The sequence below is a fragment of the Gobius niger genome (assembly GCF_951799975.1).
Source record: "Gobius niger genome assembly, chromosome: 1".
Classification (NCBI taxonomy): domain Eukaryota; kingdom Metazoa; phylum Chordata; class Actinopteri; order Gobiiformes; family Gobiidae; genus Gobius; species Gobius niger.
Genome location: NC_136852.1, coordinates 41,197,140 through 41,210,662, shown reverse-complemented (window position 1 = coordinate 41,210,662; position 13,523 = coordinate 41,197,140).

Sequence of the window (13,523 nt, the reverse complement as noted above, 5' to 3'; positions counted from 1 at the left end):
CAGCGATAACTTCATCCAGAGGTGTCCTGTAGTTGCAGATTAGACGTGCACAACAATCAAGATGAATCTTGGACCATTCCTTTGACTGGGCCATTCCACCATATTTTATTCTTCTGAAACCATTCTGAAGTAGATTTGCTTTTGTGCTTTGGGTTATAGTCTTTTTGCAGCTCCATCCTCTGTTGAGCTTCAACTGATGGACACATGGCCTCAAGCTTTTCTGCAAAATATCTTGATAAACTTGTGAATTCGTTTTTTCATTGATGACAGCACGTTGTCCAGGCCCTGAGGCAAAAAAACAGCCCCACACCATGATTCTCCTGCTCCAGACTTCACAGTGAGGAGAGGGTCTTGATGTTGATGCGCTGTTCCAGTTTTCCTCCACACATGACGTTGTGTGTTCCTCCCAAACAATTCAACTTTGGGTTCATCAGTCCACAGAACATTTTGCCAGTAGTGCTGTGGAGCATCTAAGTGCTCTTTCGCAAACTTCAAATGTGCAGCAATGCTTTTTAGACAGCGATGGCTTCCTCTGTGGCGTTCTCCCATGAACCCCATTCTTGTTCAGTGTTTTATGTATTGTAGTTATGTCAACAGAGATGTTTGCGTGTGCCAGTGATTTCTGTAAGTCTTAAGCTGACACTCTAGGGTTCTTTTTTACCTCATTGAGTATTCTGCGCTGTGCCCTTGAAATCATTTTTACTTCAGCAACAGTGAAGCCAAACTGTCTCCATTTATAGAGTGGATTTTTGAACATCAAGACTTTTAGAGATGGTTCTGTAACCTTTTCCACCTTTATAAAAATCAATAATACTTGATCGTAGGTCTTCAGGCAGCTCTTTGAAGTGAGGCATGATGCACATCAGACAATTTCTTCTCAACAAGAGACAATTCTTAACTAGTGTGTGTTTTTCAGTGGGCAGAGCAGCTTTAGGCCACACCTCAGTGATTGGACCTCAGGTTGGATCGCACCTGACTCTAAATATCTGCATAAACTTGTCTCATATCCTTAGCCAGGAGGTTCACTTACTTTTTCCTCCCTGTCCTCTGAATGTCATTTTTTGGGTGGTATTCAAGCAGATACTGTTTGTCTATTCTTGTGACTTAAATAAAGATCAGATCACATTTTAGGACCAATTAATGCAGAAATGAGAGGATTTGCAAAGGGTTCACATACTTTTTCCTCCCACTGTAAGTGTAGATTGTGTTCTTTAATATTGTGCTCAGGACAATTCGACAATATTTTGAGCAGTCTGTAGGCTACAGTAGCAACACAATTTGGATTTGCACGTTATCCAAAAGTACAGCACAATCTCAAAACCTTTTAATTAAATTTATGTGTTCAGAACCCACAGGTGCTCTGTCTGCTTAAATCCTTTAATCTGTCTGTCTCCTGGCATCGACCACGCAGAAATCCCACTGTTTTCCCTCATTCCTGCTGCTCCTACACGCTCAAAATGAAGAAGAAATATTTGCTGTGATGGCTGCGCGTTGTAGTATCCTGAAAAAAACGTTCCCTCAGGTGATGTTTGGGAATGTGCGTGGAAGCCCAGGGTTTGCTCACGTCTCCTTTGTTTGTTTTTTTGCGAGGTGCGGCGCTGGGGGACGTGACTGAAGGCTGCAGAGCGGTGGAAACGTGCCGCTGTACCTGGCGGAAGTGGAGCAGGTTTGGACAGAACTCGGCTGCGAAATATGTGGACTGTCAACCAGTTTGGCTCCTGTTGAATAATGGCATATTTAATTGGCACAATACAAATTGATCCTAAAACAAAATCACATCCAGCTTCATTATTTGACGACTGTGTTCAGGGAACCCTCGGACTGAAAGCAGTTGCCAAGGTTAGGCAACTATATTTCTGTGGAGGACAGATTTTTTTTATAGCTTTGGCTTGTAGGACGAACATTCACTCTACAAAAAAAGCACACACATAATTTCCGCTGTGTCTGCTTTAAAGACAGTATTTGGTTAAAAAAAACTCATCTTTATCACTCGAAATATTGATCTAAAACAGCTGAAACTAAATATCCAGTCTGATTTTCAAGCAATCTCCCCCCAAGCCCCTCCCAGCCACTCCTCTTGTTCCCCTTCAAGGCAAAAAAGCAACAAAAAACATAGCTGTAGTGAAGCTATGTTCAGTGTCTTGACTCCTTGATGAAAGGATGAAGCTTAGAGATGGAGCGGTGAGGAAAGCTTTTCCTGCATACACAGGCGCTCAGGAGAAAAGGAAAGGACTTTATTTGTGAAGCTCCACAAAGCACTTTACATGGGACATTTTTTTATATTCCACAAACAGTCGTGATAAACAGCCTTAGGAGCCACAGCTGCCCTGCGGTAAAACTACTACTCATTCACACAGGCACAGACTCTCGTTCGTTCTGGCCTATTGTACATGTCTTTAGCGATATGGGCAGGAACACCCCCACAGCCGCAAGGGCCCCGCATTTCAGTCAAATTACGGTGTTGTTCATGCGTCATCGAACCATCCCCTTGATGTTTCGAATAGAGTATCAGGCCAGTAGTTAGGAGAATAGAAGAGAGAAAAAGTTGTTTGTTTGTATTTGTCACAAATGGGGTTGAATCACACGGTTCTCATGAGCGCAGTTACTAGCCTACTTTCAGTAACTCTAGTTCTCAGAATGTGCCTGGTTTCAGTTAGTTTTAAGTCAGAGGTTCCCAAACTGGATCGGGGACCAGAGGTAAGAGAATATGACCTTTTACCATTTAAAAAAGTGGGGGGAAATAGACTAGTGTCGTCCTAAACCCCAGTCTGACAGTGGCTTGGTGGTTAGTGGTTCTCACGTTGTGGGGCAGGGCCCAAATTGAGGTGTTCCACTTCTGCCCCGCACTACTGCACAGTCTAACTGTTTTTGACCGTAAGTAGGTTCGCCCTTCGTCAAATAGCCTTGGGATGTGTAATGTAGGGCCCCCGAGTGGATTTTTGCTTGGGGTTCCAGAAGGGCCAGCACCGGCTCTGCCTACGCAGACACAGAGAGAACATGCAAAGTCCACAGAAAGGCCTCGTCCGGCCGGGGATTTGAACTCAGGACCATCTTGCTGTGAGACCAGCCACTGGGGAAGATTCTAAAATTAGTGTGGATGGAAACACAGCTCTATTTAAAGCTTATTAAGCCTAAAACGGGCTCATTTATGGCTCAGATGGTAGCAGGTCGTCCAATAACAAGAGGTCTGTGGATCGAATCTTGTTGTGTCCTTGGGCAAGACATTTCGCTCACGGCTGGCGTGAATATCGTGTGTGCGAGTGAGTTTTTGGTGTTTGGAGTGTTCTGTTAGTCCACCCCAGGGCAGCTGTGGGGAGTGAATGGCATGGCATGTTTATTTGTAGAGCACAATTTATACACAAGGCAATTCAAAGTGATTTACATTTGCATAAAATTACAAGAAAACAGATAAAATCAATAAAACATCAACATAAAAATGTATCAATTACAGTAAAAGGCAAGAGTGCAGCTAAAATACTTTCAGTTGTCACATGCACGGGCAAAAAGAACTGTTTTCAGCCTGGATTCAAACATTGTCAGAGTTGAGGCCTGTCTCACATCCTCATGAAGACTGTTCCAGATTTTAGCTGTATGAAACTGAATCGCAGCCACACCCTGTTTATCATTGACTAAGTGAACCACCAGGAGGCCCCTCCCTGAGGTTCTTAGGGCCCTGTGGTTCATACAGCTCTAACATGCCAGAGATGTGCTTTGGTGCTAAACCATGAAAAGACTTGTACACAAGCAGAGCTGTTTTAAATTCTATTCTCTGAGTGACAGGAAGCCAGTGCAGAGACCGGAGCACTGGACTAATATGGTTGTATTTCCTGGTTCTTGTGAGGACTCGAGCATCAGCATCCTGGATAAACTGCAGCTGCCTGACAGCTCGTTTTGAGAGGCCTATGAGCTGCTGGAGATAAGCGCATGGATAAGTCTCTCTAAGTCTGGTTTTGACACTATTCCTCTGATCTTTTCTCTCTGTTTTTCAGATGGTAAAAAGCTGCTGATGGTATTTCTTTGATGTGGCTGTTTAAATTCAGGACTGAGTCCATGATTACTGTACTCCTATAAATTTCTAACCTGATTATTATTATTTATTTTTGTGTTAGAGAGAGAGAGAGAGAGAGAGAGAGAGACTCAAGGTGACTGATAACACTTTGTCTTTGTGCCTGTGGGCCAAAAACAATGATCTCAGTTTTATCTAGGTTTAGTTGGAGAAAGTTGTTTTGCATCCACAAACTGATCTGTTCGATGCAGTGACAGAGAGTATCTACAGGCCCATGTTCACCAGCCGTCAGTGACACATAGACCTGAGTGACATCTGCATAGTTGTGGTACGACACATTATTGCTGTTTATTAGCTGACCTAATGAAAGCATGTTCAAGTTGAATAGTAGGGGTCCCAAGATTGATCACTGGGGGACTCCACGGGTCACGGCAATTTTGTCTGAGACAATGTAGCCAATTTCGACAAAGTGTGTGTGTGTGTGTGTGTGTGTGTGTGGGGGGGGGGGGGGGGGGCAAAGCTGGTCTAGTGTGTCAGTTGCAAAAATAATCATGAAGGACCACAACCTCAAATTTAAAGTGAAATGGCTTTACTGAACAAGCAAGACGACGAGGCGAATAATGTTTTTTGGGGGGGGGCTTTGTAGAAGACAACAAAGACGCTCTCAGGCTTTCATCCCCACTGACCTAATGGACAGAAGGAATGAAAAGTAGGAAAATAAGGGTTAGAAGGAAGGGTCCGTAAACGGGAACGTTGAGGAGAGATGAGTAGAGTGACCAGGAGGTATTTTCGGATCCGATTATCAAGGGGGCCATCACTCTCTGGACTCTGGAGAATGACTTTAGCACTTGTCAACACAGGCTAGTAAAGCGCTATACAAGTGTTTTTACTATGTATTAATTGTAATTTGTGAAACAGCCCTGTATTTGACATCTTACAAATAATGAAGTTCTCGTGGATTGTCTTCCTTGGGTGATGGTGGGTTGAGAAACACTGCTTTTAAACTTTGCTCGTCTCGTCTTTGTGTTTTGGTGCCGAAGATCAAAACAACTTTTCACCAACTAAAGTTTCCCCAAATGCGCCTTGAAATCACTCTTTTTAGTCACAGTCGGATCAGCCGTCTCATCTCGCCGCGCTTTCACTCCCCCCTTCATTTCAACCATTGTTCGTCTAATTCCGCCTCCTCTGTGACAAATCAATGCATTACTGTGTTTTCCCGACCCATTGCGTTCCCGAAACACAATTCATTACCGCTTCAAACCGCCGCCGCGATGCCTGTACACGGCCTTGTTTTACGGCGATATTAGGCTGCACCCATCCGCACCAAATGAATTAACGTCCAATTAAAAGCTGATTAGGTTCTGATTTGCCCGTAATTGCGATGGAGCCGCCGTTCGCTTCTCCGCGGGGACTTGATGAGGTGGGCTAAATTAATTACTTCGCCGACGCACAGTTAAACTCGCCGCTAAACACAAATGGACGGATAATGAATTGTTGCACGGATGCGGCGGGAGACGGGCCCCGCCGAGGGAAAGTTAGGCGCCGTTTCCGAGTTTCTGTTTTAGTCAATTTAGCTGCTTGATTGACCCGAGCGTTGAAGATTATTATTAGAGTTAAAGGGAACAACAAGCGTTAAACGAAGAGGGATTTGCAAAGGCGTCGCGTGGTTTGGTGAGTGTGGGCGAAACAAAACAAATCGAAAAGTTCAGCTCTGTATAAGTTTAGCTTTTGTCTCTCCTCTTCCCCTGATGCAGCCAGAAAACACATCACCTTCTTTATTTGCTCCAGAGTACAATGTTTATTTAGCCTCAGTGGTTTTCTTACGGCTGCACTGCTTTTGAGACCCAATCCCTAAAGTTCCTTCGCATTGTGTTTGTGGAAATGCTATGACTTTCCCTCTTAAACCTGGTTATGTAGCACAGTTGTTTAACTCTATGATTTTGTCAGACGTTTAGCAATCGTCAATCACTATGTTTCAGGTTTTTCTCTCAAAGACAATGGTTGCCCACTATCCTTCCAGTTTTTAACAATGCGTTGGACAGATCTTTTTTTATTGAGGGTTATGGAACAAAAAAGTCAAGTTAAAGACCCAAATGCTTTATTTGCATTTTTTTTTTGTCTCACTTTCATTTCTTCTTGTTGCAGTTCTACTTGGAACCTTGATAAGATCCAACCATACAAAACTTGATCAGGATTGTATCAGATTGTGGGCCCGAAAACTGTAACATAGGCAATCGCAAGTGGTAAATTAGGTGGCCTTGTTTGCTTGTGGGACTCCGGAGGCAGCTCAGAGGTACCGCGTGCTGCAGCTCGTACGGTCACAGAGGCAAAAACCCGGGTCTGAGAGGAGTTCGGAGAAGCCATGGAGGAGGACTACCAGTTGGCCTCCAAGAGATTCTGCCAAACCGTCAGGCACCTCAGGAGGGGGAAGCAGTGCTTCACCAACACTGTTTACAGTGCGGGTGGGGAGCTGCTGACCTCGACTGGGGATGTCGTCGGGCGGTGGAAGGAGTGCTTAATCCCACCATCACGTCTTCCGATGAGGAAGCAGAGGCTGTGGACTCGGAGGGGGGCTCGCCCATTACCCAGGCTAAAGCCACCAAGGTGGTTAGAAAGCTCCTCAGTGGCAGGGCTCCGGGGGTGGATGACACGTCTCTGCAGCATCAAGAGGCAGTCAGGGACAGTGCAAATTGACAGCCTGGGGTAGTGGTGTCTCTCTTTAAGAAGGGGGATCAAAGGGTGTGCTCCAATTGCAGAGGAATCACACTCGTCAGCTTCCCTGATAAGGTCTACTCCAGGTTGCTGGAGAGAGGGGATCCAGCTGATAGTTCAACCTTGGATCCAGGAGGAACAATGGGGTTTTCGTCCTGGTCGTGGCACACTGGACCAGCTCTATACCCTCCGTCGGGTGCTCGAGGGTTTGTGGGAGTTCGCCCAACCAGTCCACATGTGTTTTGTGGATTTGGAGAACGCGTTCGACCGTGTCCCTCGTGGTGCCCTGTGGGGGGTGCTCCGGGAGTATGGGGTCCGGGGCCCTCTGCTAAGGGCTGTCCGTTCCCTGTATGACCGCAGTAGGAGCTTGGTTCGCCAGGGGCCGGAGGGTGTCCGGTTTGGGAGCCTCAGGATCTCATCTCTGCTGTTTGCGGATGATGTTGTTCTGTTGGCTTCAACGAACCAGGACCTTCAGCTGCTCTGGGGCGGTTTGCAGCCGAGTGTGTAGCGGCCGGGATGAGGATCAGCACCTCCAAATCTGAGGCCATGGTTCTCCACCGGAAAAAGGTGGTTTCCCCTCTTCAGGTCGGTGGAGAGTCCTTGCCTCGAGTGGAGGAGTTCAAGTATCTCGGGGTCTTGTTCACGAGTGAGGGACGGATGGAGCGTGAGATCGACAGACGGATCGGTGCGGCGTCAGCAGTGATGTGGTCGCTGTATCGGACTGTACTGGTGAAGAGGGAGCTGAGTCGGGGCAAAGCTCTCGATTTACCGATCGATCTGCGTTCACACCCTCACCTATGGTAATGAGATTTGGGTAATGACCGAAAGGACGAGATCGAGGACACAAGCGGCCAAAATGAGTTTCCTTCGCAGGGTGGCTGGGCGCACCCTTCAAGATCGGGTGAGGAGCTCAGTTACCCGGGAGGCGCTCGGAGTAGAGTCGCTGCTCCTTCACGTTAAAGAAGCCAGCTGAGGTGGCTCGGGCATCTGTTCCGGATACCTCCTGGTCGCCTCCCTCGGGAGATGTTCCAGGCATGTCCTATTGGGACAAGGCCTCGTGGCCTTGTCCCAATGGTGGTGGGACTATGTCTCCGAGCTGGCCTGGTGTTGCCTCAGGATCCCCCCAGAACAGCTGGAGGTGTGCGTGGATGGCATCTCTGCTGAAAATGCTGCCCCTGCCACCCGGCCCTGGATATAGCAAAAGAAAATGGATGGATGGATGGAAATTAGGTGCAACATGCCCACAAATATGCCCATATCCAGATTGCATTCGCCATTTAGCACCTGTGTTAGTCGATGATGCCCCAAGACTTTGTGACAGGTAAGTCGCCTCTGTAACTCCCAGTGGCCACATCTGGAATGACACTTCCTAAACTTTCCTCGTTCCACTCCTCATTTTTGCAACAGACCTTCCCCTCACCACTCCTCGCTCTGTTTATTCGTATCTGTGATTGATAGATGCTGCTTGCTTCTGGGCACCGCACTCTATTTTACCCCCGTCGTCCATTAGCGACCGCGGCGTTTCCCCCGAGGAGCTAAAACAACTCTTTGTCGCCTAATCAAGACGCATCGCTGCCATTAGATCCGCCGTGTTGTTTGTTTATTGTGAAAAATCTGCGGTTGTCCAGTTCCCTCCGCCGTGAGACGCCTCCTCGGTTTCCACAAACAAAGCGCTCACGCTTCGTCGGCGGAGCGTCGTGAATATGCTGCGCTTCAAGGACGGACGACTTTGGAGAACAGGACGGACCACGGAGGCTCACGAGGGACATTCAGCTGTGGACAAAGACTAAATCTACCACAAACCTGTATATGTTTTCACTTTGTATCACTGTAAGGCCATTTTTTGAAACATGTTTGTTGAGAAGCAGTTCAATTAAAGTGGACATATCACACATATGGGACTTAAAAACATTATTTTGGTGCCTCTGCTTTGGTATTTTTACATTTTATGATTTGCAATTATACCTCGGTAAGAATAAAATAAAATAATGAAATACAGGTCGAGACAAAGATCTTGAATAAAACTCTAGCTAGGACATGGTCATAATAATGTGTAGGAACGAATGGCAGTTCTGGCGGCCATCTTGTGCCTGGCCCTTCTCACCCAGTGCAATGTAATCAAATGTTTTGATCTATTTTGAGTTATTTCATGACTCTTTGATAATTGTGACTGACCTTATGTGATATCTGACAAGAAAATAAGGTTTTGCAGTTTTTCAAATGTTATTCCAGTTTTATAGGAGACACTGACTTAGTTACATTTGCTCATGGATTTTCCTCTGTCAAACTCTTCAAATCATTCACTTCTATTTATAACAAATATAACGTTTGTTTCCTACAAATGGTATTTCTGTAGTTTTTAACACAACATGACGGATATTTATTGAACATGGGCCAGTGATACGACGATGTCATGTCCACAGAGGAGTCAGGCAGGTTCCAAGCAGAGACAGGGAAGCGTGGGTGACCTGGCGTGTGTAAAATGATGTTCTCGGTATGTTACCACTACTTACACTACAAAATAAACTGTATTGTCCGTATATTAAGTTTTGTATCCCTACGTAGGCTTCTGCGGGCAGCAAGCCTCTCCTTTACCTGTGTCCAGTCCTACTCGGAGTTAGTCGGAGGACTAGCCGGTTCCTCAGTGTGTGAACATTGAAACGGACTCATCTTGTGCCACGTGTTTTTTAATTTGCATCCATTAACACAAGTGAATATTTAAAAATAGATCAACTGTGAAGTAATTATTGTCTCTGCTTGTGTCAACAAACCTGTGCTGCCTTATGCCCAGTTTGTGGTGAAACTTCAATTAGTTTTACCTGGATGTAGCTACCTGGGTTGGCGTTGTCAAAGTATACAGTTCTTGTTATTTAACTTTCCATCTGCCACACACTGAAAACTGGGAATGAATGGAGAAAACAATGGTATTACGGCTAAACAACACGACTAAAAAACAAGACTTTTCAAAGAAATGACCTGATCCTGACTGAGATACGAGACTTCGAAGTAATAAACCAATCACAAACAATGAGTGTGCCTCACATTCTGCCGTTGAATCAATGAAAATGTTCGGAGATAACCTCGCCAGCCAGTCCCAAGATGGCCGCCATGTTTGCCACATCAATGATCGTCATGTCTGGAGTATTTAATTAACGATCTTTGGGTCTAGAGCTGGTGAAGACTTTTCCCGGGGGTTCCTCCTGCTGCAGCTGTGGGAATAAAATGAGAACTTTCAGTTTCGATTCACAGCGTGGTTTACAGCTTCAGCTCGGCCTGATGAACTTTGAACCGATATAATGTTGAATAATGGGCTCCAGGTCTGCTTTGACGAGGAAATTGTTATAACATGATTTAAAGCTAAAAAACAAATATTGTGTTTTGATTTGCATTTTTATATTTGATCAATTTGAACACATAAACTGCTAACTAAAATAAGGAAGTTATGTTATTTTTAGACTTTAGTCACACAACATATTCTTGCTCAAAACGCCCCACATTAGAACAACACACAATAATCTACTTCAAAAATACTTTTATGTGGACAGCGCCATCAGAGTTTTCAGAGTTTCCCTGACATTCAGAGTACCACTGAGGGACAGCCACGTGACTATAATCAGTCCGGGATGGAGCGTCTATCTTATCTAAACACTTTAGAATCTGCTTTCTCAGACAAACCTTTATCTGCTGCAGCTGAACCTGAGATCAGAGGCTCCACAATTCTGATCGGTGACATCTATCACTCAAATACAGAGACAGAGGACAAACAAAACCTTAGCCTCTTGCAGCTAGGTTATTGCAGTAATCAAAACTTTGGATTGCAATTCGATAAACCTTGCAGCCCTACTGGACAAACTGGTATCACACACTCAAAAACACACTTGTATTATTGGCCAAAGCTATAACAATATCATTTTTTGGCCTGGAGAAGATTAGGTAAGAGCCAGAATGAAGGCAACGACAAATTATTTTTTCAATTTTCCCAGAAATGAACCACCCGGATCCCCCTATATTTCCTTCAAATGCAATTAGAACAGCTACACTGCAACCAGTAAATCCCTAGATTAGTTTAAATGTCTCAATTTGAGCATAATTAGTTGTTCAGACTAGTTAAGATGTAATTGGGCATTTTTCCTCAGCTCAAACACAATCCTTCCCTCCCGTTTTGTTTAACTCACAAGAATCTTCCAGCGTCTCATTTTAAATCCAAAACTAGGAGCTGTTTCTGCCAAAGAAAAGTCCCATGACAGTTACTGAGATTGACCAAAGTAGGGATTGCGATTAAATTTGGAATAAATCCCATAGTTTTGAAGTATTTTACTCAATGCATAGTCCCATTTCGAGCCAGGTAATGTCCTAGTTTAGACCTGGGAGAGTCCTATGTTTTCAGGATCTGTTGTGTACATATGTTTTTGATACCGCTCTGTATGTCAGCTTAAGTCTTGTCTTTTTTTTTTGCATATAATAGAACTGAACAATGAACCTAACTGAATCGCAGCCGAGAACCTTCTTTCTTTGAGACCAGAATGCTACAGTAATGTGAGTCGGCAGGATGACATCCCCCCTCCCTTTAATAGTACAAACAAAACAAAACCATCCACACAACTCTTTCTGACAGCACGTTTCCCAATCCCCTCTGAACAGACCTTGAGTTTCTGATGTTTACGTCTGAAAACCTGAAAACGTCTTCATCAGCTGCTCCTCAAAACCAATTAGCCCACAGAGCCCGGCCTGTCTCGCCCACACTTTTAAATCTTGATCTAAAGCGTGGCTGTGTCAGGGCGATGCAGAGGAGACGCTAAATGTGTCCAAGTCTGAAGCTCCAACCCCAACGTCCTCACCGCAGCGTCAGCCGAGCGTGAAACGCAGAGGAGGAGTCCGGGTTAATTAGGTCTTCCTTCTCGTCGGACGTAAACTCAAAAGTCTGTGGATCCAGAGATCACGTTAGCGCCTTGAAACGCCTTGATATGTCAATGGAATGAAGCATATTTGACCTTAATTGGAATCATTCTGACCTGTCGAAGAAGAATATGCCAATGGAATGAGATTCTTTTGTTTGTTTTTTTTGCGTTGAATTCACCTGTTTGGACTGAGGTAAACTAAATCAGGAGAAATAGAGATGTTCTATCATTAAAGGGACATTTCAGGATTTCTGACATAGGGCCTCATTTCCCAGTTATCCAGAGTGCTGTTGATTTCTGGATATATATATTTATATTTTATTCATGCAGTCCTTGTATCTGAAGAGTTTAGTGGTGCTAGGCTAATGCTAGGCTAGTGCATGTCTATGGAAACTATTAACCTGCATTAAAAACAGTCTGACCGAAGCACAGTGCACCTGAGGCAAATCACTTATAAAACCAGACTACCCATATAAATGTCTGTGTTGGCTGAATCATTTTTGAATAATAGCCATTTTGCATTTAAAATAACTTACATTTGAGCAGCGTCAGCTTCCTGGTTGTAGCTACACAGGGCGGAGTGATCTGCTCGGTTTCTGGATCTACAGTAGTTTGTTTACCTGCGGCCGGCATTACTACACGTGGAATTCACAAAGGAGATTTCCATAACTTTTAATGAAAATTTTTGTTTGTTTGTTCATTTGGTCAGGACAGTGCATGTTAATGAACATACATGGGTATCAAGCATGTAAACACCACACACCGGATTGCAGCCTTATAGCTTAATGCAGCTAATTTCCATCTGTCGTCCCCCATGCGCACTCTCTAGCACACTCTCATTCATCCTGACCTATTGTACATGTTTTAGTGGTAGGGAAATCCGGAGTGCCCGGAGAAAACCTACCCAGACAAGGGGAGAACCCGGGACCCCGGGACTATATATATATATTAAATTCATTTATATAATATATGAATATATTAATTAAAAAGTGTTTTACACTGTTCGATGTTAAATACATAAATTTTATAACTATACTTTGTTTTGCTTTTGTAGAACATGTATATCTTGTACTACATATGTAAACCTTTATTAATGGGAAAAACAATAAAGGGAACAGGAATATTCCAATAAACAAGAATAATAGTACAGACCATATTTAAGTAACAAAAGTAATCAGTAATTGGAATTCTGAGTTGCCAGTACTAACATGTAGTAATCAGAACTTGTATCATAAGTAATGAAATCCCTCTTAATCATACTGGTGTTACTAGTAATCATTGCTTACCATTGGGTTTAAGTATTATGCATCGGGTTTACAGCTTATTCCAAGTAAGCGCAATGAGTTGGAATCTACAGTGTGGTGGGGTTAGATAATGTTACATCATATGACCACATTCTTCTGATAAGGACAGTTAAAACTGCATCTGGGATTACTGATCCCCTTTGCCTCAGATACAGGACTGGTGCTCTAAGCGCTGTGAGGAAAAGGCTCTCAGTATTATGCAGGACATTCCCTCTTCTCCGACCTCCCTTCAGAGCCTCAAAACTCAGACCTCTCGTTTCAGAGACAGTTTTTATCCTCCGGCGGTGAGGCTCATGAACACTAGCCTACTGCTAGAATGCTGGAATGCTTTGTTTGTATTACATACATGTTTTTACATGTAGACTTGTTTTCTTGTTCAGGGGAGAACTCTTTTCATTACTTTTGTACTTGATGCATATGATAAATAAACTTGAAACTTGAACATCTACATCTCTTGCTATAACTTGATTACACATTTTCTTGAGAGCTGATGGAACAAGTGAATTTCTCCATTTTGAGATCAATAAAGTCCTATTATATTAATGTGACCTAAAGCCTGTCATACCTGAGGATATTCAGTGTATGAAGTGATCCTTGTTTAAT